The sequence below is a fragment of the Mesocricetus auratus genome, unplaced genomic scaffold (assembly GCF_017639785.1).
Source record: "Mesocricetus auratus isolate SY011 unplaced genomic scaffold, BCM_Maur_2.0 Super-Scaffold_4256, whole genome shotgun sequence".
Lineage (NCBI taxonomy): Eukaryota > Metazoa > Chordata > Mammalia > Rodentia > Cricetidae > Mesocricetus > Mesocricetus auratus.
The window spans coordinates 74,608,200-74,631,086 of NW_024429182.1; the positions used below are offsets into that span (position 1 = coordinate 74,608,200).

The following is a 22,887-nucleotide window of genomic DNA, read 5'->3' on the forward strand; positions in this document are numbered from 1 at the left end:
GAGAAAAGTTAAATTTTTGTTATACCATTTAGCTACTGAACCCAGCTATGCCTGAAGGCACAGCACTCTGTTTTATATTATGTGAACCAATTTAAATTTTACTCAAACTGAATTTGTAGATTTGAATGTTCTCTCACTTAAAACTAAATGTGATTTTACTAATTCTGTTAGTGTTGTGCAGATGACACGGATAAAACCCACAAGAACATGGAGCTTGACCTAAATCTTGAAAAAACAAAGTGTACCCCAGAGGTGACTGAGAATGTCCCTCCTCTGAGTATTTCCCATCTTGCAATAAGCACTAGATGGCTGACACAGATGTGTCATGCCAGGCTATTGTCCTCCACAGTGAGGAGAGACAACTTCCCTAGCCCATCTTGACAGCATCTGAGAAGTTCAGTGCACTCCCTAAGATGTGGCTCTTGATCTCAGTTCAGCAGCCAACTACCATGTGACCAGTTAGCACTATGAGTTTGGGGCATTTTTGAAAGATTCATGATGATTTTTAAAATAATAAAATCAGCATATGACATCTTATTAGTTATTAATAGGAACGAAACTGCTTGTCCTCACTAGAGCAGCCTTCTTAGCCAAGAGCTTTTCTGCTCCTGGAAGCACCGTTGATATCTAGAGCTGTGTCAATGCTGGCCTCTCCTGGAAGGTCAGGACTTCTGAAGATGCTGCTGACATCGTGTCCTATGCACAAACACTACTACCCATGAGACTATGGAATCACCAGTTCTTGGCGAAGCCAAGGCTGAGGTATTCTCTGTTCTGACTCCAGTTGTGTTTCTACCACTCACCTGGATGAATCCTGGCTGAACTAGCATAGGTGAGGATTAACACCCAAATTCCTCATCATCTTCTACCCAATCAGAAAATCAGGGCTATTAAGTTAAAGGTCACCAAATATAATATATTTAGTAGCAATTGGATGTTAAATGCCACCTCAAAGGTTCCTATGATAAGGTGTCTAAGTGGTGGCTCCATTGGAGATGATTGGATCATGAAGGTTCTGGTTTTGTCAATGAAGGAGTCCATTCATGAGATCAAGGTTGAATGGGTTATTATGAAGTAAGGAGTGGGACATTAGGGATGTGAGCTGCAATGGTATGTTTTGTGCTTCTCCCTTCCATCTCCCATCTGCCACCCCTTCTGCAAAGTCACCTTGAGTGAATAAAATATCCCTGCTCCAGCCCAAGCTGTCTACTTCATTATAGCCCACAAACAAGAATCAAAAGATCATGGAGTGCAGTTGATAAAATGTCTGCTATGCAGGCAGGAAGACATGATTTCTCAGATTCCTAGAACTTATGCAAAAGGCAGCATGGTGGCATCTACCTGTAACCCCTGTGCTGGAGTCTGGTGCAGGTGGAAGGCAGGTGGTGCAAGACAGGTGGATCATGGGAGCTCATTGGTTAGTCAGTCTACCAAATCAATGAGGTTCAATGAGGACTACAATGGTCATGTTGGTCTTGGTATGAAGTGCTCCAAGGAGGTAGTCTCAGCCATTAGGGGGGGGGCATCATCTTGGCCAAGCTTTCCATTGTCCCTGTTCGGAGAGGCTACTGGGGGAACAAGATTGGCAAGCCCCACACTATCCCATGCAAAGTGACAGGCCACTGTGGCTCTGTGTTGGTGTGTCTCATTCCTGCCCCCAGACGCACTGGCATCGTCTCAGCTCCTGTGCCAAAGAAGCTACTGATGATGGCCGGTATTGATGACTGCTACATGTCAGCCAGGGGCTGCACTGCCACCCTAGGTAACTTTGCCAAGGCCAACTTTGATGCCATCTCCAAGACCTACAGCTACCTGACCCCCGACCTCTGGAAAGAGACTGTATTCACCAAGTCTCCTTATCAGGAATTCACGGACCATCTTGTGAAAGCCCACACCAGAGTCTCTGTTCAGAGGACCCAGGCTCCAGCTGTGGCCACCACACAAGGGGTTTCATACAAGAAAAATAAAGTGAATTAAGTCTGAAAAAAATCAAAGTAACACAATAAAGGCAACCAAGACAGAAGAAGTTACCCAATATTGACCTCTGGCCAATGCACACAAGGTACATGTGCACATATACACACATGCACATACACACATACATACCATGCACATGTATACATATACACCATGCACATGTACACAAATACGCACCAAGTACACACGCACACACACACATACACACACACACCACATGAGCATGTGCATACACACCATGCACATGTGGACACATACACACCATGGATACGTGTGCATACACATATACACATCATGGACATCATGCACATGTGTACACACCCTGGACATATGCATGTACATACACTCACACCATGTACATATGCACACATACACAAACACATTGTGACACAGACAGGCACATAAACTATACATACTCTCACACATACACAAAATGCAAAGACAAAAAGACACCAGGAGCCAAAATGAAGGCTCCTTCCTTTAGAGGAGCTGGTTTGTTATGGTGAGGAGAAGCAACAGACAGGATGTCTGTAGTTTGTATCCAGGAGATTCAGAGCATAACAGTTGACTAAAAGCTGCTTGGAACTGAGCTGGAACACTGTTTTCTTCATCTTGTGTTTTTTTTTGTTTTTGTGACTAATGTTTGCAGTGTTTCTCCTTTTCTTTTTCTTCTTCTGTGCATCTGTTGTTTTGTCTTCCTTCTGGCAGGCCAATGTCCTGCATATTAGTCAGGTCAATTTGTGAGGGTCATAGCAGCACCCATGATGCAACCAACAACACAGCTGTGATAACAGTTTTAACAGTTCTCTAAGATCCTCACACAGTCCTGTAAGGAAGATAAAAAATGGTGCCAACAGAGAAACTCAGAAAACAAGGGGTGACTAAGTTGTTTTTTTCAAATGTCGCACAGCCAAAACAAACAAATGAAAAACAGAAGTAGAAATGGAGACTATTATTATAGCCCAAAGGAATCCCCTTACTTTGTTTTAAACAGCAGAAAAGTTTGTGTTCTTACCAATGAGTAAAGCAGTAGAAGCAACAGAAAGAGCTCTTGAAACTCTCCTAATGGCTCCTGATTGTGAAGCAACGATTCCTAATCCTGGAGGTTATTAAAAACCTTAATGTGGGGATTTGTCCCCCAAGATACAGGAGTGCTGGAAGTTATGATCTATATGATTCATACATTTCTAAGGAAGGATAGGAGGAAGAGCAGAAGAATGAAGAGGAGGAGCAGGAGGAGGGAGACAAAATGAAAGAGAGAAAGGAAGAAGGGAAGATGAAGGAGGGAAGGGGGATGAACAAGAAGGGGAGGAGGGAGAGGAAGAGAGAGGGGATAAAGATCAGGAGGGGTAAAGAAGGAGGAAGAAGAAAGGTGGGGAGAAAAGGAAGAGGAAGGGGAGGTGGGGAAGGGAGAGGAGAGGAGTAGGAGGGAGAGGAGGATAGGGAAGAAGGAAAACTATTAACTTGGAGCTTAAAGACATCAGAACATTCATAGGAACCCTGAACTCTCACAAATGAGATTTTCAGAAAGGTCTAAAAGCACGTGTCATCAGTTCCCAAAGTGTTTTACCTATATTAGGGCTGAGCACATGAGCATGTGCACCCTAGGTGATGAGGGCCTGATTTCTCACTAGCAGAGAAAGAAAAATTAGTTCGGGAGGAAGAGCAAAGGCTGAACACTGAGTGAGAGACAGTCATATTAGAGAAACATGCATAGGTCAGAGACACAAAGACAAGACTGGGGGAGGAGGGGGACGTCACAGCAGTGGGACCTAGAGGAAGACTTATTTCTGCCATGTCTTCATTTCTAACAGCAGACTAGACATGGAAGCCTTGTGTCTACTGTAGTACAGGAATCAGGAGATGCTTAGGAAACTAACACTAATCTGGGTGATGTCAGAGGGACACAAGAACCAGCCAGAAGGAAATTCCACTGAGGAGGCTGCATCAATTTGAATGAGAAAATAAGTGACATACCAGGAGTCCTGAGCCAAAGTGTGAATTAAATGCCCCTGGCTCCAATCCCATCCCATGTTAGTGTTGCCTGGAAGACCAGAAGAGAGCAGACTCCTTACAGAAAGACTGCTAATCACTCTCCTGCCCCTCCTCCAACTAAGAGATGGGAGTTAATTCCCTGCCTGTAACCAGGAGCTGGGCTCATTGCCTCCACCCTAAAGCAAAGGGAGATAGTAGCTTTAAACCAGGTAAGATCTGGGGACATGGCCAGGAGCTGACACCTGATTTCTAAGAGCAAGGGCCTGGGTTTCCTCCTTAGCATTGCAGGAAACAAGAAGGAGGATCAAGGTGACTTAGTCACAGTTGCCAGCAACTGCTGGGAGCATCGTTCATGAAGCCACATGAAGGGAAGGGTTGTTCACAACTGGCTTTCTCCAGGGTCTTAATATGTAGCTTAGGCTGGCCTGGAACTCCTGATCCTCCTGCCTCAACCTCCCAAGTAGCTGAAATTATAGCCATTCACTGTCACTTGTGGATTTTTAATTTTTTTGTCAGTGTGTTATTAAAAATAGGGGCAGTGGTATGAATGATACCTAGGATAGCTTTTTCTCTCTAGAAAATCCTTTCTTTAAAATCTGGAGCTATTTCAAAATTAAAGATTTTGAAAATATGTTTAAAAAGGCAGTGGCCTATGTGGCAGCTATGGGAAAACTTGCCTGTTTTCCCAAATACTTAATCATGTTTGAGAATTGTCTCTCCAACAAAGGGTAAGAAATTGCCCATAAGCTAAATAGGATGATGCAAATCTCTAGTTGCATCACCTGGAAGACTGAAGCTGGAAAATGTCAGGTTCAAGGCTACAAAGTGGAACTCAGCAAGTAAAATGGCAAACAAGTGAAAACTGTCCATGCTGGTCTCTGTGGCTAGATAGGAGCACAAGCTTGTATGTTTCAGTCACTGCTTCCTTTAAACAGACCCCACTGTGAACTACACAACTCGTCCATTTCACTTGGTAGTGTGAGAACCCACAAAGTTCATGTCTTACTCGGTTCATTTCTCTGCTCATGATAGACATTCAGGTTGTCACACTTGGTTTTCCGTATTTCCATACCTTTCCCCATCCAGTGTGTCAGTGACATCAGACAGAATGATCTGAAATAATATACTTGGGAGCTGGCTATATTTCTCCTTGGCAAAGGGGACAGAGATTTCTTCTGCCTGTTCTAAATCCTTTTCTGGTCAATGGGACAGTGGCTTGTACTGGAGCATTGCCCACATTTTTACTCTTGGGTTCACTCTTTACCCTTCCAAGCCTTAAGTGGAAAAACCATTATTCCCTGTGCTCTGGGCAGCAAGGTGGCAAATGGAAGAAGGAATCAAGACTAGTCAGAAATGCACTCATCAGGCAGGGTGTTGGACAGGAGCTGTTACACCTGGGTGTAAACATGACAGTGGGTGATGCAGGTACAGGATGTTCAATGCTGGTGTGGAGGGGATGTCAAAAGTGTGAATTGTGTCCTGCTCCTCCATACTGCCTGCCACTGCAGCTGTTCTGATTTCCATTTAGAATAAAAGCATAGCCCTGATAGAGGGAGGGTCTGCATTCCCAATGACTTTTCTCACCTCAACGGCATGCTGCTGTCACTGGTCCACTTCCACTGTGCATCAGCCTTAAGCTGATGAGCACTCCCAAGCTACACCTTGCCTCAGCATCTTTGCATACATGTTCCCTTGAATACATGGAGGGCAGGCACCGTCTCATCTCTTAGTGCACCTCTGCTCCCTTCCCATGGAACTTCACAGTCTGACTGTCAGTGCTTGTTTTTGCATCGTCTTCACTAGCAGGTAATGCCCTAAGAAGGATTTTAATACTTTACCCATGTGCTCCTAGTACCTGACACTCAGCCAGCATTCACTAAGTAATTGCGTGGATGCTTGTACCAAGAACTGCAATGTGCTTGAGGTATTTCCATTTGCAAGCAGCACCTTAGCCTGCCACAGTGTCACTGATGCTGCTGGAAGATACAAACCCTGGACCAGAAATAAAAGGCAAAGGTGCTGTTCACAAAACAGCAGTTCAGAGCTTCAGCTTCTTCTGTGGATCTCTGGGCGTGTCTTCACAGGCTGATGCTGGGTGGCCAGAGTGACACCTGAACAGGCAGATGGGGCATTATAGGAGAGGGACCCCAGGCTGGGCTGATCTTCACAGCAGGTACCTGCTCCATTTCCTGCTTCAGAGGAAAACTTCTCTTAGGCTCTTTTGGAGGTTTCCTGACACTGACCAATTCTCCATTTTTTTAGTTTTCTGTCATCAACAGAGTGTCCATCAATTAAATTGAATTGTAGCATCATGAGAAGCCAGCACAAATCAACAAGCTGGAGGATCCAGCTCACACTCCACTACCAAGACAGTCCCTGTCCCAGCACTTTTGACCAACCATGACCTCAATGGGTCAGATAATTTAATTTGCTCAGGGAGCCACTTCATTCACTATCGCCAATTTATTTCAGAAGATGCAGCCCAATTTAGTGTAAAAGATACAGTTCTGAAGCAGCCAATGGAGAAGGGAGACTATGAAAAGCATAAGACATGGGTGTGATAGCAGAGTTTTCACGTCTCTCAACACCAACCCCAAAGGCCCCATTCACGTGGTTTAGGGTTTTTATGGATGGCTCATTATGCTGGGATGAATGGTAAGATCATTGACCAGTAGTGTTTTCAAAAATTCTAAGTATGTAGTAGTTGTACAAAGTGGCAGGCTTCATTATGAAGCTCACACAAGTGTTTCATGGGCTTTGATCGTATCATGGACTCTGATGGTATCTACCCACTGTTCTTTCCTACTAACCTCCATCCTCTTCTCCCCCAGGAATGGTCCACTTGCACTTGCGTATTCTCTTTTCAAGTATAGATTTTTCACATAGGGGAAAACAAGTATGGCCCATTGCCTTCAACACAATTATCTACAGTTCCATCTATGCTCTTACAAATGACATCATTTTTTCCTTAACAACTAAATCAAACCCCACGGTGTATCCATTCGCTTACTGATTGACACCCACACTGATTCCATAACTTGCCTACTGAGAATTACATCATACTCATGATCAGCTCAGTCTCTACCTTCCTTGTAAAACAGAAAAAAGGCAGAAGTATTCAACCATCTTTTCACATGGTTGGTTGCTCTAGCAACCAGCCTCCATCCTGAATCAGGTGCCCACTATGATAACCCTCATTATCACAGTCTCAGGTTTGGTGGACAAAATGATGTTCCTGTCCCTCAGGAAATCCTAAGTGCCTTAGAAGCTCTGTGTCAATGGGAAAAAAACCAAATACATGATGAATTTTTAAATTATCTCGTGGGATTTCTATTTCTAAATGTGTGAGTAAATATGCCCTACACACTGAAAGAAGATGCAGCTTCTATCATGAGACAGTCTCCAACAAAATCAGCCAGGCTGTGCCCTCAAGAAATGCAGACACGGAGGAGACCCATGAAATCTCTAGGGAATAATAGTGGATATGTACTTTCAACGCCTAGGACCCTCTATTCTGAAGTAGTTTAACAAACCTGAGCCAGCTGCAGTAAATGCAGATACTGGTTACACTTTCAAAATATTCAGATACACCCTGTGGGATTCTCCTAGTGGGGATAGAAGCTTGAAGTGGTAAAGAGCCCTGGTGCCTGGAGTCGGCAGCTTTGGAAGGGCCAGCACGTGAGTTGGGGTGCAGCTCTTGGGAAAGAAATGAGCAGCAGAAAATAGAAAATAAAAAAGTGACACTTGCGTCCATGGAACAGGTAACCAGGGGTCTGAGGTTCTGTGGGGACAGGATAGTATGTGCCATTTGAGTCCATGGAGCAGGTACCGAGGGGCCTGAAGTTTTATGGGGACAGGACAGTATGTATGTGATGACAGCTCTGTGTCCCTAGCACTTGCTGCCATGCCAGCACGCAGAACTTTCTCTCCAATTATTTGTTGAACTAGGACCTGGATATTAGGATTGAAGAGTAACATTTTCAACCACAGGGTTTTGAATTTTCCTCTAAAGAGGCACAGAGCTTTTATGGGGGAATCTTAGAAATCCAAATAACTTTGTCAGGCCACAAAGTAAAAAATTCATTAACATTTTATTTTCACCACATTTGTCTAAGAATCAAAGAACCTTTAAATTCAGCCTTGAATAGACCCGACTATGTATAAACCCAGGCAACACAGGTCCAAGGGCCTAAATGGACAGCAGAAAAAAGCATTCTGAATTTTTATCCAGGAAGCTGGCACCCACTTTAAATAAATGTTTAGTTCTTAAACATTTAGTTCAAGTATGGTGGTATAGGGGAAGGGTCTGATAGGAGCAGAAAGTCACTGGACTGGTCCTTGAAAAAAAAACTCAGTCCTATCTTGGGCTTTGGGTGCAGGCAGGACATTTGCCCATCTGGAAGTCATTAGCAGACAACTGTGAGCCTTGATATAGCACTATTCATCCAGGGCCTCCCTGGTAGAGAACAAGGCCCTCCGGATGTGAATCAAGCACCCAGAAAGGAGGACAACCCTGGAGAAGCTGCCAGTAAGTATCAAACTGGGTCAGGACTGTGTCTCCCAAGGCCTGTTCTCACCTTAGAGGGTGCGCTCTCCTCTGCTCAGAATCAAATTCTCCCTGCATCACAATAGCACTCTATGAATGGAGAGCACAAGGCCTAGAAGTTGAAGGTGAGAATTCAGGGACAGCAGGCTGTAATCCTAGCACTCTGTGGATTGGAGGCTAAGGCAGCAGTGCTGAACATTTGAGGCCAGCCTGGGCTATATACTGAGACCCTATAACAATCAACTGAACCAACAAAATCAATCAATAAAGGGACTGGAAGCAAGAATTCATTAAAACTTACTTTACAGAACAGAAGTGAAGAAAAGGCTGAAGAAACCCCCACATGCAGGCATCATTGCAATGGATGTAAGTTGGCACTATCTGTTAAAGGACAAAGGGCCTCTGGGGTGCTGCTGTCACACTTTGCCCTTGAGACAGACCAGCCCATGTAATGCGGTGCTATTTAATTTAGTGAAATATCAAAAGTAACCTGTCTGTCAAGAAAGGAACCCCTAAATAAAGCTGAATGGAGTGTTATATAGCCACGAGGGGATGTTTTTGAATGGAAATGTAGCTGCAGGAATGATTGAGGATGATGGCGTTGGGCTTAGAAACATGGTGATTCTATTTATCTATTTATTTTCATATGTGTGAAAACTTATTTCCCAAGATGGCTGTAATGGTTAACTTAGGTCAAGGGAGGGAGAGATTCAGGAATTGGGCTGGTGATGAGAGCATACTTTAGCTTTTTAGGGGAAATATCTAGTTTCATAGAAGAACATATAAATATGTTCTGTGTGATCCAGTAAATAGAGACAAAATTTATCCAGATTCTTGCTTTGTCCTTCACTGTGTGGCTCTGAGTACTTTTTAAAGCTTCTTTGTGTATCACCTTTCTCATCCATAGGCAGCAATAAAAACAATGACAACGATGCTGAAAATGATGACATTAATAATACCACCTCCTAGAACATTGTATGTATTCAAAGTGTTAACGTAGGTGCAGTGCTTAAAACCATGCTTAGCACAGAGGGAGCCATCATTTAAGGTTAGCTACTAGTAGTGCATTTCAAACAATTTATAGCACCAGTCAGAAAAGGAATGAACCGGGAAAGGAAAGAGAAGAAAAGCTTTTGTTGTTCTTTCCAGAATAGAGGCAGGCTGTGACCAGCATAGCATGTTTACAGAGCAGAGTCCTCGGTGTCCTCTTGAAACATCACTCTCCTTCTCCTATCACAGGGAGATATCAAGGCTGAGAGCTATTTCTTTAGCAATATCCAGTTATCTTGTGGCATCCAGGACCTATGAGTTGAAGAAATACCTTTCTTAGTCTATCTCCTCCTTTTTAACATAATCTAAATTTAATAAGTCCATTAAAGCACATGTTTCAACAAGAGACATTAAACTGACTACAATATTTAATAAATTTTTCTCCCCAAGAAGGGCTTTTAAATACCAGAGAGGCACTGGAACAATACTGAATTCATCTCTTTTATGCTAAGGTCTTGTGGATGTTAGATGGGGAACCTCCTTTGTGTGCCATTAAGATGAAAGTAATAGTTATGATTACCTTTTAAAGTGCTATTTGTCCTTCCCAGTCCTCTTGACAATGATTTTGAATTCTGAGATTCAGCTTTTCACTTTTTTTCTTCTTACAGCAGAATGAGACACTGTTTCACTGGAAAGAAAAAAAATTCCAGCATCCTGAGAATATGGACCACAGTCAAAGATATCTAGTTTCCTTCCAGGCTTCTTGGGTGAGTCTAGTTGTCTAGATTTTATGCACTTTGTCTCCTGAACTAAAAGATAATTTGAAACTTGCCATTGCTGATCTCGGCCTCTTTGGTTGTGGTTCTAGTTAAATCGTTGCTGCATGGCTGTGGAAGGAAAAATTTTCCATGAGAATCGATTCTGTAAATGTGCAGCCTTCTATTGCTGTGTGTACAGGGGGGTGAGCCAGGTTTGGCTTATACAACCCAAGTTCCTCCGAACTCATTATTTGCCTACCAGCTGAGTGTTGTGATTACAGGTCTATTCCACAGTGACTGCTCTCACATCTTTTTTTCTGTATGGACCCAGGTCCATGTGTCACAGGTAATACTTTTCCCTGAAGTCTGCGGGTAGAATGTTTGACTACTTAGAAGGTAGGGATGTGACAGTAGGAACTCATGCTATTCCAGAAAAGTCTTTTCTGGCATGCAGATGTGACTCTTGTAAATAAAAATTACAGAAGTGACCTGGGTGTGATGACACATGCTTATATGTAAGCACTTTGGAGGCTGAAACATGAGGCCAGTCTAGGACATGTAGGGATATAATGGGCAAAAATAAACAAATGTATATGTGTCCGACTCAGCAGATCTTGTGACAATAAAGGATGGCATCTCTCAGTTAGCGCTCCATCCTCAGCATCCAGGGCAGGCCTGTTCTTTGGAGAGTGCATGATTTGGGCATCTGCTTTCCCATCTGCCCCTGCATTTCTCTTCTGTGGCTTATGGCTTGAGCAGGTGTTTGATATATTTGGGATGTTTAGGCATCTCAAATATACAGTCAGATAAAAGAAAGAGAAAAACCATTCCATGCAACCCCCCATGCTTGATGCCAGCCCAAGGGCAATTGCCTTAATAGTACCTCTTTAATGTCTTGGGGGACTATCTCTTCCAAGGATGTACTCAGCCGCAGACTTAATTGGAGACACTAGTATGAATCAGTTAAGTCCCCGGGGAAAGGAATGAATGAGAGACCTATGTATCATTGGTGTTTCCTTGCACATGGCTGTGGGCTGCTCACAAAAGAGCCAGGGAGGTCCCTATATCAGCTGGGCTGACAGCCTTATGCCCCTGTGGTTCCCAGGAAAATCATGCTTTGGTTGATCATGGTATTTCTTGGAACACTACCTCAGGCATAAATACACAGCCAGAAAAACGATGCCATCCTGGAAGATATACACTATGTTCCTGGCAAGCGATGCTGGGCATATCTCTTCCACTGCCCGCTGCTCTTCCAAGTACCCAGCTGCGTGGAGGGAGGGCCCACAGCTTTGAGGCTGAAGAAATGAAGGAGCTGTGCATGCATACTCTCTGCTTCCCCCAGGATACAGATGGTCCTGTAAGCACCCGTTTGAGGCCCTGTGTAGCTTGTACACAGCATCTCCCATGACAATTGACTGACCTCCTATAAGAACAGAAAGAAGTCTCCTTCAAGACAGAAGTGTGCCCTACCCTACCCCATCCACTCAGGGCAGCAGCACCCCTCCCAGAAATACAGAATCATAATATATAAGCAATATAGCTGTGTCTGAGAAGAAGGGAAAGAGCAACAACAGCACACACACTTACACACAATCTCACACACACACAAACTGTTCGTGCTCAGTTTTCTCCCCAGAAGCTTCTCATGCGACAGGCCCCTGGACCTCGGAAGACAAGACCTTAGTTCATCTGGCTCCACGCCAGAGGCCCCTGCTGACCTCAGAACCCAGCACAGGGCCCCCAGTACTATAGAAAAACAAGGATCTAATCCACAGGAGACCTAGTCCATAGTTCCATGATCTGGGGAAGTCTATAAATGCACTAACCTTGTGTTTTTAGCTTCTGTGGTTTTGCTTCTCACTGACTGTTCTTGCTAATGGATATGTGTCAACCAGGATATGGTTTTTGCACATAAGAGGTAAAGAACAGTGAGACCTGGGGTTACACAGTTTGGATAAATTCCCTGTGTAACCTGCTGGTCATCAAATAAAAACTTTGTATTGGCTTTGAGAGTCCATGTGTTTGGCTGTGGATCTCTGCATCTGCTTCCATCAGTTACTAGATGAAGGCTCTATGATGGCAATTAGAGTAGTCAGTCACCAATCTGATTACAGGTGATGGCCAGTTCAGGCACCCTCTCCAACAGGGCTAGGAGTCTTAGCTTGACCAACCTTCGCCCTCTGCATGTGTGTGACAGTTGTGTATCTTGGTCTGTTTTTGGAGCTCCTAGCAGTGGGATCAGGACCTGTTGGTGCACTTAAGCTGTATTTTCCGAACCTAATCCCTCATGCTGTGTTGCCTCTCTCAGCCTTGCTGCAGGGAGAGGAGCTTGGTCCTGCCTCAACTAGATGTGCTATTCTTTATTGACACTCATGGGAGGTCTGCCCCCTTTTGAAGGGAAAGAGGGGGAGTGGATGAGGAGGGGGAAGATGGGAGGCATCAAGGTGTGTGGGGGGTGGAAATGGGAGGAGAGAGGAGAAACTGGTTGTTATGTAAAATTAATTTTAAATTCTTAATTTAAAAAGCCCATGTGTTCTCTTGAGGGGTTACCTTGTAATACTTGTTCCCAGCAAACATTTTCTGCAATTCATAGGTGTGTGTGTGCGCGCGCGAGAGAGAGAGTGCACGTGTCTGCATGTGCATGTGAGATAGACAGAAAGACAGAGACAGAGACATACACAGAGAAACATATGATGAAATATATATTCATAATGGAAGAGAGGGAGTAAGAGGCACAAGAAACACGTGAATATCTTCTATAAAAAGAGATTGTATCATGTGTATATAAGTGTGTGCTTGCTTTGCTTTACACAAACACCAGCCACTGTTCCTCTACCTACATCTTGTTTTTGATCTCCCCGCAGCAGCCTATATTGGAAACCTTCCCATATCCGCGCACACAGATAAGCTTTATTCTTCAAAAAATTTTTAATATAAAATATGGAAGGAAATCGGAAACCACAAATCAGATTTGAGACTCAGCCTATTTGCTGCTCTGGTCTGTGAGGGTCACTGGCTTCCTTCTGTGTGCTCTCGCAGGTGCCTAGAGGAACTTATAGATAATTCAGCAGGGGGAGGTGAAGAGGGAGGATTCTGGCTTGCTTCTCATATTGTGTGTGTGCCCTCTGCCTCTCTCACATACCCAGTGCTTCTTTCTGACAGATAAAGAAGCTTGGCAAGTCTGCAAGGATAGGTGCTGTTAGTGCCTGGATGTGGGTACTGTGTCTCCACTCAGTTCTCTCAGAAATCACTTGCACAAACAACACTTGTTCCCACTTGAACCATGGCTGAACATCTGCTTCTTGGAATCAAGCTTCCGGGCATACCAGCTTCAGCACAGTACTCTTGAAGATCAAGCCAAGTCAGATACCACAAAGAGAGCTCCTTGTGTCAACCAGGAAGCCCCAAAACCACCCTCAGGTACTAAGGCTCACAGAACTAGGAAGACCCCCTTTGCTAAGGTGAAAGGAAAGACATTCAAGTTCCCCTGGGTCAGAGTGTAGCTAATCACACTGCTTATCTATATGGTGTATTACAGTGGAGTCCCACAGAGAGCACTTAATTCCCTAGGTACTGATGATACTTGAGAAGCAAACCCAACCAAGGAAGTTCAACTGAGCCGCAGATTTGAGGGGTTTTCTTGGAGTCACTCATAGCCACGGGATACCAACATGGCTAGCCTCAGCTACTGGGTCTCTAGATACCATACGAAGCATGGTGGACTATTGCTCTAGTGTGGTCCTAGGCCCAAGCATACCCAAGGATCAATCATTGTAGGTCCCATTGATGTGACCCAGGATGAAGGCACAGGTCATCATGCAGGACCTTTGGGATGTGCAGGTTTGGTGAACTCAGGTCTGCTGAGTTACCATTTCTTCACAGCACACAGTAGAGAATGTCAGGAAGTCCTTTCTCTCCCTGTCAGCCTTCTTCTCTGCTGACCCCCAAAGACTGCTACTAACCTACTAAAAGGCTGCTGCTCCATATTTAGTGACATCTCAGGTGATCTTTGAGATGATTCCTTGTCCACTATTGTACAGAAGACAAAAACCAAATTCCAAGAGCTTGGATAATTTATTTAATGTCATACTGTAAGCATGTTCAGGGAGAGTATTCAGATAGGACTCTGACCAGAGGGACAGGCTGTAATGCCTGATGTGTTGCTCACAGGTACCAAAAGTGCCACACCAGACAGCAATCAGTGTGGCATTTTTTAAAAATAAATACCTAGAAATACACAGTTTCATGGGTTTTTAGTGTTACCACCACAAAGAACATTCTGTGTATTTCTGAGTTTATTTCATTTTCCCTCATCCTCATAGCACAATTTCATGCAATGTGTGCTGAGTAAATTCATGAAGACATCAGGGATGCAAACAGGACCCCACTTTTGCTATGAAAAGCCAGCGACCCACACAGAATGGGCACAACTCTGTCAGCCATCATGGACACTCAAGCCAGACAGCACCTGCACATTCTGAGATTGGTGACACCTGGAGGTTTGGGGAGGGAAAAGCTGCTGAGCAGAAAGGGCATGGCATTTGATAAATCTTGGAAATACGGTTTTAAATGTTAAATGTTTAAATTTCTTGGACCCTGTGCCAAATCATGAATCACTGAGTATTTACAATTCCCCCATGTTGCCATTTACTGCTTCTTTGAATATATAGGAAAAATATAATAGTAATTATTTCAAATTCATAATAGCTATTTTCCTAATCTGTATAATAGGCTATTTGAACATTGGAATAATTTCTGACTTATTCATTGTCACATTTCCAACATTCAAAAAGTGCCATGTATTTAGCGGCATTTCAGTGAATACTCTGGGATGGATTGATGCAGTATGGCAGGAGATACATTCTCTCTAAGATGGTTTACTCACACACACACACACACACACACACACACACACACACAGAGAGAGAGAGAGAGAGAGAGAGAGAGAGAGAGAGAGAGAGAGAGAGGACTACTTTTTTGTCTTTTTTTTCTTTAAGTTAGAAACAAGTTTGTTTCACATATCAATCCCAGCTCCCTCTCCCTCCTCTCCTCCCCATCCCTCCCCATCAGGCCCCCCAGTTCCCCATCCAATCTCCACTCTGATCCCTAGGTAGAGTGAGGCCCTCCATGGTAAATCTCGAGTCTGTCACGTCATCCAGGGTAGGGTCTAGACCTTCCTTCAAGAGTCCAGGCTGAGAGAGCATCTTTCATTGTGGGATGGGCACTCAAAGTCTATTTGTATGCCAGGGATAAATACTACTCAAGGCCCCATAGATTACCTAGGCCTCCTCACTGACACCCAAATTCAGGGAGTCTGGATCAGTCCCATGCTTTCCACACGGCCATCAATCTGGGGTCCAAGTGCTCCCCATTGTTCAGTCTTAACTCCTTTGCCCATCAGCTCTCCCTTTCTGACACTGGATTCCAGGAGTTCAGTTCAATATTTATCTGTGTGTATCTGCTCTGCTTTCATCAGTTGCTGGATGAAGGTTCTGTTTCCCAGACTCTCTGGCAGTGGCACTCCCGTAATTCATGTCTAAAATCCATAAATGAGTGAGTACATACCATGTTTCTCTTTTTCTGACTGGGTTACCTCGCTCAGGATGGTTTCTTCTAGTGCCATCCATTGTTTGTTAGGTTTTTTTTCCCGCTGAGTAGTACTCCATTGTGTAAATGTACCACATTTTCTCTATCCACTCTTCAGTTGAGGGACATCAAGGTTGCTTCCAGGTTCTAGCTATTACAAATAATGCTGCTATGAACATAGTGGAACAAACATCCTTGTTGTATGAATGTGCATCCTTTGGGTTTATGCCTAAGAGTGGAATTGCTGGGTCTTGTGGTAGACTGATTCCAGTTTTCCTGAGGAATCTCCATACTGATTTCCAAAGTGGCTGTACGAGTCAGCATTCCCATCAGCGGTGAAGGAGCGTTGCCCTTTCTCCACATCCTCTCCAGCATAAACTGTCATTGGAGTTTTTGATTTTAGCCATTCTGACAGGAGTAAGATGATACCTCAGAGATGACCACTCTTACAGATGATTCACTGTTTCGTCCAAATGGACATAGAACAAACAGGTCCAGAAGCCAGTGTGGCCTGAGGTTGACTTTTAGCTGTGTGACATTTAAGATTATTACCTTCAGGACACAGGTTGAGCACACCTAAGTTCTTGGGACTAGAAGTATTGATTTTGATTTTTTTAGTTTTGAAGTATTTGAAATTATAGCATATGATATCTAGTAGGTAGGCCCCAAGTCAAAGCATAAAACTGATTTTTGTTTCATAAATGCCTCATACACAGAACTTGAAGGAAACGGTGTATAACTTTTGATTACATCACATTTTATCTGAAATACATCTGGCAGTTGGGTGTAAACTTTCAACCTTTAGTGCTATGCCCATGCTCAATTATTTTAGATTATGAACCATTTGGATTTCAGAGTTTTGGATGGGAGACTGTCAACCTGTGTTGATTATTTTATCTGTGTCTCTATTTTCTCATCTGTGAAGATGGAGATAGCTGGGGACTCAGAATGTAAATGTAAATGATGCAGGCTATGTCTCTGAAGATGGCTACAGCAATGTTTTCATCTTGTAAGTGCTATGGCACCATGAACTTGACACTCTTTCCTGAAGGGCTGGTCTGTTCTCTCTTGCTTCAAATATAGACTCACCCTGTCACACATTCTGTTCACTTGGTTATAGTACACAAAATCTGGATAACTAAGTCTTAAAAGACATTCTGCCACCATCTTCACCTCTTAGCATACTGTGTTTTGGAAAGCAACCTCAATGCTGTGAGGAAGGCCAATCACTCAGAGGAGATTCAGTGTGATACTGGTTTTATATTGTGTACAGCCAGCAGAGGATGAATGCCATCAATGAAGCTATTATAGAAGTGTGAAGGACAATGAGTAAATGACCATTGGAGTTTTGATAAAGGAAACCTATGCTATATGAGGGAGAAATACTGGGTTTTAGTTTACCTAAGGTGGAAAGTGAAAAACTGGACCAGATAAGTCTTGAATTGTTAATATTTCCAGCAGAATACTGACTGTATTAATTGACTTCTTCACTATATTAAAATAAATATGGAGTGGAGGAACACATAAAGAAGCAAATGTGCAATGTTCAAGCAGAATTCATATAAAATACTGTCAAGCATGAACTTCAGGTGTAGGAAAGGTATTTTATTTCCAGTAAAAAAGGAATCTTGAAGTGAATAAAATCCTGAAAGGAAATGGTCACATATCACAGAGTGCTACTAAAATATGGCCTCAGGTTTTAGATCAAGGAAAAGGTATGAATACAGTATTCTATATTAAGGCCTCCAATAAACCGAAAGAAGTACCTTGCAGACCCTAGCATCTAGACTAAAGCACCTAGGAAAACATTAAGGCTGCTGAGGCCTAGGATCTTAACCTCAACCCAATGGAGATATTACTTTCTTGTAGAGGTTTGAGGAGTCAGGCTGGAACTGACCAGTAAGTTCCTCACTATGAAAACTCGCTCTCCTGAGGTTGGAAAGGACTATGCAAGCAGCCAAGGAAAAAAGCAATCAATAGTTGTAGTTAACTATAAAGCCTATGTACCCACCACAAAAATTCTACTAAGATATCCCCAGTAATGCAGCAGTGTTATTTTTTATCTTGAGCATAACCAACACCTGTGTAAACTAGACTTGAGGTCCTCTCAATAGCAAAGAATTCATTCCTGGTACTAAATCTAGCTAACTACACAGGAGAGGGGTCACAGGCATTAGAGGAGAACCTACAACTGCCACTTTCCTAAAACAATATAACTTCTAATTGTATTCATAATGCTTATCCTTACACCCACAGATAACTGTAGCTCTTACCTGATGTGGAATATTATTTTAAAATGTGATGCATTTGTTTATTCTGTGGGACATTTGTTTAATGATGCAAAGATGTGTTGTATTCTTTTATGTTGCATTTGTTTAGCTTTGTGAAGCTGTGTTACTTTGCCTGTCTAAAACACCTGATGGGTCTAATAAAGAGCTGAACGGCCAAGGAGAATAGTGAAGCAGGAGAAAGAATAGGTGGGGCTGGCAGTCAGAAAGAATAAATAGGAGGGGAAGTCTGGGAAGGGAAAAGCAAGTAGCAAGAGAAGGAGGAGGGCTTTAGGGGCCAGCCACCCAGCTACACAGCAAGCCATGGAGTAAGAAGTAAAGAAAGTTGTACAGAAATAGAGAAAGGTAAAAGCCCAGAGGCAAAGGGTAGATAGGATAATTAGTTAAGAAATGCTGGCTAGAAACAAGACAAGCTGAGGCTGAGCATTCACAAGTAAGAATAAGCCTCTGTGTTTGTATTTATTTGGGAGCTGGGTGGTGGGTTCCCCAAAGAGCAAAAGACCAAAAGAGTAAAAAACAGACAACTACACTCATCCCTTTTCAAAGCCTAATTTTTAAATAGATGGAGACTATTGCAGAAATCCACGAATGTTCAAAATTCAGAGAAAACTTGACCATAGGTGCCAAATCCCAGTTGGTACATCTACATCATAATCTCTATACCTAAAGCTCAAGGGGTATCATAAAAGAGGGAGCAGAAAGATTGTGAGAACCAGAGGACCAGACTGTCTGCTGCTGCATGGTGCCTACTACACATGGCAAGGAAACTTCACCCATGAAATCTCAGTAATCTGATCCCCCATACAAGACCTGAATAATGAAAACTCCAGTTGGCATGCCAAGGTAGATGGGGAAGCTTTCACAAGGTCCTACTCATAGATGAAGAGCTACAGGCAATAGATGGCTGATATGAGAGGGTGAATCTATTTTCTTCAAGGATGAGCCCCTTGTTTGGTTATCTAAGCCCATGTGGTCAACACTAAACATACGAGCAACACTAAATGCACTCGGAGTTGTACATATGTACATATTTATATACGCATATGTGTCTATGTAACAGTAGCAATTTAAGAAGTCCTGAATTTGAGAGGAAAACATCCAGTGAGTTGCAGGTGGGAGAGGGAAAGACGGAAATGATGTAAATACAATAATCATGCATGAAACTCTCAAAAAATCTTAAATTGAGAAAAAGGTGACATTAACTTTAACTAAAAAACTCAAAGATATTGTATAATTTCATTATCTTTTATGTTTAAGTGTGTGGTGTTCACACGGGTGTTGCAGGAATGTGTGTTATGGGTGTACATGGGTACTTATGCGTATATTTGCATGTAGAGACCGGAAGTAGAAGCCAGACATCTGCTTCAATTCCTCTTCAATATTGTTCTTTTGAACATGTCTCTCAGGCAAATGCTTAGTTGACAAGCACGGCTATTCTTGCTATCCAATCTGCTCTCAGGACTTACGTCTCCATTTTTCCGAGGCTGTAATTACAGACTATTTATTACCCCAAGGATCTGAACTCCAGTCTCTCCTCTTTTTATGACAAGCACCTTAACTGCTAAGCAGTCTTCTCCCCAGCCCTGAGACAATTTTAAATGAAAAAACAAAAACAAAATTAAAAGGGTAAACCCTTTCTGGTCCCCCATATTTTTAAGAATGGGGAGAAGCTTGATGAGCTACTCATCTGTGAAGAGACCATTTTTAATGGAGAAAAGAAAATAATTACACAGAAGTCAAAATCCAGAGTTCAGGTGGCAGTTAGTACTGAGAAAAATGTCCAGGGAACACCAATGGGCTTTGATCCATTCCCATTCTCTTGCCTTCAGAGCAGAGAGAATTGACAACATGTGCATGAGATTTCAGAGTCACTCTGGACCAGTGATGCCTATGAACTTACCTTGCTGTTTAAGTGGCTGTGTGGAGGACAGTGTCACAGACCTGAAAAGAAACTACTTCTGAAGACCAGCACCCAAACACCCTCATTTAAAATCTGATGCTGAGGCTGAGGCCACAGAGGGGTGGGACTCTTGCTATTCTTGAGATGAACAAAAGCTGCATTTCAGAGTAATATAAGTTATAGCCGTAGGGTGGCTTTTTGCTGAGTCTTCTTTCCAATGACTCCCATTCAACCTACCCTTTGGCTGTGAGATACCAAAAGGTGAAAAAAAAAAAGTACCCACCATGAGGGATGCTCTCTCAGCCTGGACTCTTGGGGGAAGGCCTAGGCATGCCCTGAAGGAAATGACAGACTCCAGAGATTCCTTCATGGAAGGTCTCACCCTCCCTGGGGAACAGAGAGGGGACTGGATTGGGGAGGCTGGAGAGACTTTGGGGGCAGGTGAGGAGGGGAGGGAGAGGGAGCTGGCATTGATTTGTGAAGCAAGCTTGTTTCTAATTTAAATTAAAAAGACAACAAATAAATAAAGCAACCCAAATATCTAATAGTGGGGGCTACTACATGAAATAATATGTAAGACACTAAAATGATGCAAGAGATGAACACTTAATACCATTCTGTGAGTGATGTCAGTGACACATCTTCAAATTTTTAAAATGTTTTTTCTTCATTTTATGTTTTATTTATAAGTACATGTTAGTAAGATTTTCTTTTTAATTATACATATTTATGACACAGGATATGAAAATTTAATATATGTCTTTTAATGTGTAATAGCCAAATAAAGGTACATAGTATTTTCTCTTCCTTAAACATATGGAAAGTTTTGAATGAGAAAAGACACAATATTGTCGGGCTGGAAAATGATATTTGGATATAATAGGCCTCAGCTCAATTCCAAGAGCTCGAATCTCCTATTGTCTTTTAGATGTCTGTGGCCTGCAGATGGCCTGGCCACAGTGGAGAATGACTTCTAGTTTGTGTAACAATAGACCTAGGCCCAGCACCCATCTTGGGGGCCAGTGGGGCCAGTGAGACATATCTGAAGACTTACCTTACTGGAGGTCTGAGGGTTTGTGTAAGTGCATTCTAGGACCATCTCTAGGGTTAAAGGAAGTGTTTCCTAGACAACCCTATATACATGATAATAGATGTCTTCTGTCTATCTGCTTCTAGAAAGCTATTTACAAAGATGCTTGAATAAACCCATGTCTCCAGTATTGACTGAGAGCCCTCCTGAAATGATAAGATGTCTTCATAGGACTTCCCTGATTCACACTCCCCCACTCAGGTTTGAACCCAGGGTTGTTCAGCTGGTTCTTGAACACAGCCCTAAAGACATTAGTCCAGGATAGATAATCACTGTAGCATAGGACTGATATAGGTCAGGCCTCGGCACAGTATAACATAAGTGTGTGTGTGTGTGTGTGTGTGTGTGTGTGTGTTCATGTGTACATGTTGATTGTTTCTGGTCAATAATATGTGGTGGGAAGGAGGTGAGAAGCCTCTAAGCTTGATCTTTGGAGGGCATCAGTTCACCTTTATCTTTTTGAACACCAACCTTGGTACCCAGTCTGCTTGCTGTGAAGAAACAAAGCAGCTGTATAGAAAGTCCAGCATGCAGAAGAACATTTTCCCAGTGTTCCCTGTGCTCCCACCAACCTCCCAAGGAGAGCAACTACATCTAGTCACAGAGTGTAGAAAGCAAATTGTGTTAAGTAGCTGCGTCTTAATATTATTTATTATCCAGTCATAAGTAATATTTTGATTGCCACTGTTTTAAAGCTGTTTCCATGATGTCTAACTTTCCCCTTGCTGTGGTCAGACCCATACTGAAGTCAGTGCACAAACAGAAGATGGTTTGCCGGGTTGTCCGTCACATTTACCGGCAGCCGAGCAGCTCTGCCCATCATCTGGTACACGGGCAGTTCCAGAGCAAATCAGGCTCCAGATTGAGAGACACAAAGATGACATGAATACCTGTCGGCACTATGATGAAATTTAACAAGGATGAATGCAAGGCCCTGGATTCCTATTTAAAAACCAGCTGCCCAAGGACATGTGGCTTAGCAGGAATACACTTCTTAAACTCTGTCTCTTTTCTTCTTACATTAAGCTTGTAAGTACAGCGAGAATGATGTGGCTGCTGGGAAATGGGCCGTGGCTAGCAACACCATTAAGGAATAGAAGTGAAGCACCCCAAGTGATGACAGCCGTGCACATACTCTAAGGGATTCAGAAGACACTTGGAAAGTTACACTGATCACCTGAGGCCAGAGGCCTTCACTGGAGGAAAACCTGAAGTGGTAACGTGACACATGACTCTCTCAACTTTCTCTTGGTCTTGAGGACATGTTCCAACACAGAGAGTGGCTGGGAATACCAAGCTCTGTGCACACTACTGTCTCTCCGACACCCATGCTGATGACAAAAGTTAAGCCATTAACTAAGTGTAACAGAGGATTCCCAACCGCTGACTAGCACAGACTTTAGTAACGTCAGCAAGCATCTTGCTCTCTCTCTCTCTCTCTCTCTCTCTCTCTCTCTCTCTCTCTCTCTGTCCCCTCCCATCTCTCTATTAAGTTAGAGGTATTTGCCTTTGTAGTTAAAGGAAGTGCTTCATGGCTCTCCCCTGGCATACTCAGTTCTTACACCCTGGGACCATTAGTAAGTACACTCGGAATTAGTGGAACATAAGCACACCATTATGCAAGTCAATCTGAAAATGACTAAGTAAGGGAAGTGTAACAAATGTAACCACACGGGACAAACTGAGGATTCATAACTTGGGTGGAATGGAGCAGGAGGGTACGAGATTTCACCACACCACTCAGAGCAGTACAC

General features: G+C 43.1%; 1 pseudogene; it reads left to right on the plus strand.

Moving 5' to 3' along the window:
• The first annotated feature begins 1,327 nt into the window (after window positions 1-1,327).
• Window positions 1,328-22,048, plus strand: LOC121133952 (annotated as a pseudogene).
• The last annotated feature ends 839 nt before the right edge of the window (window positions 22,049-22,887 follow it).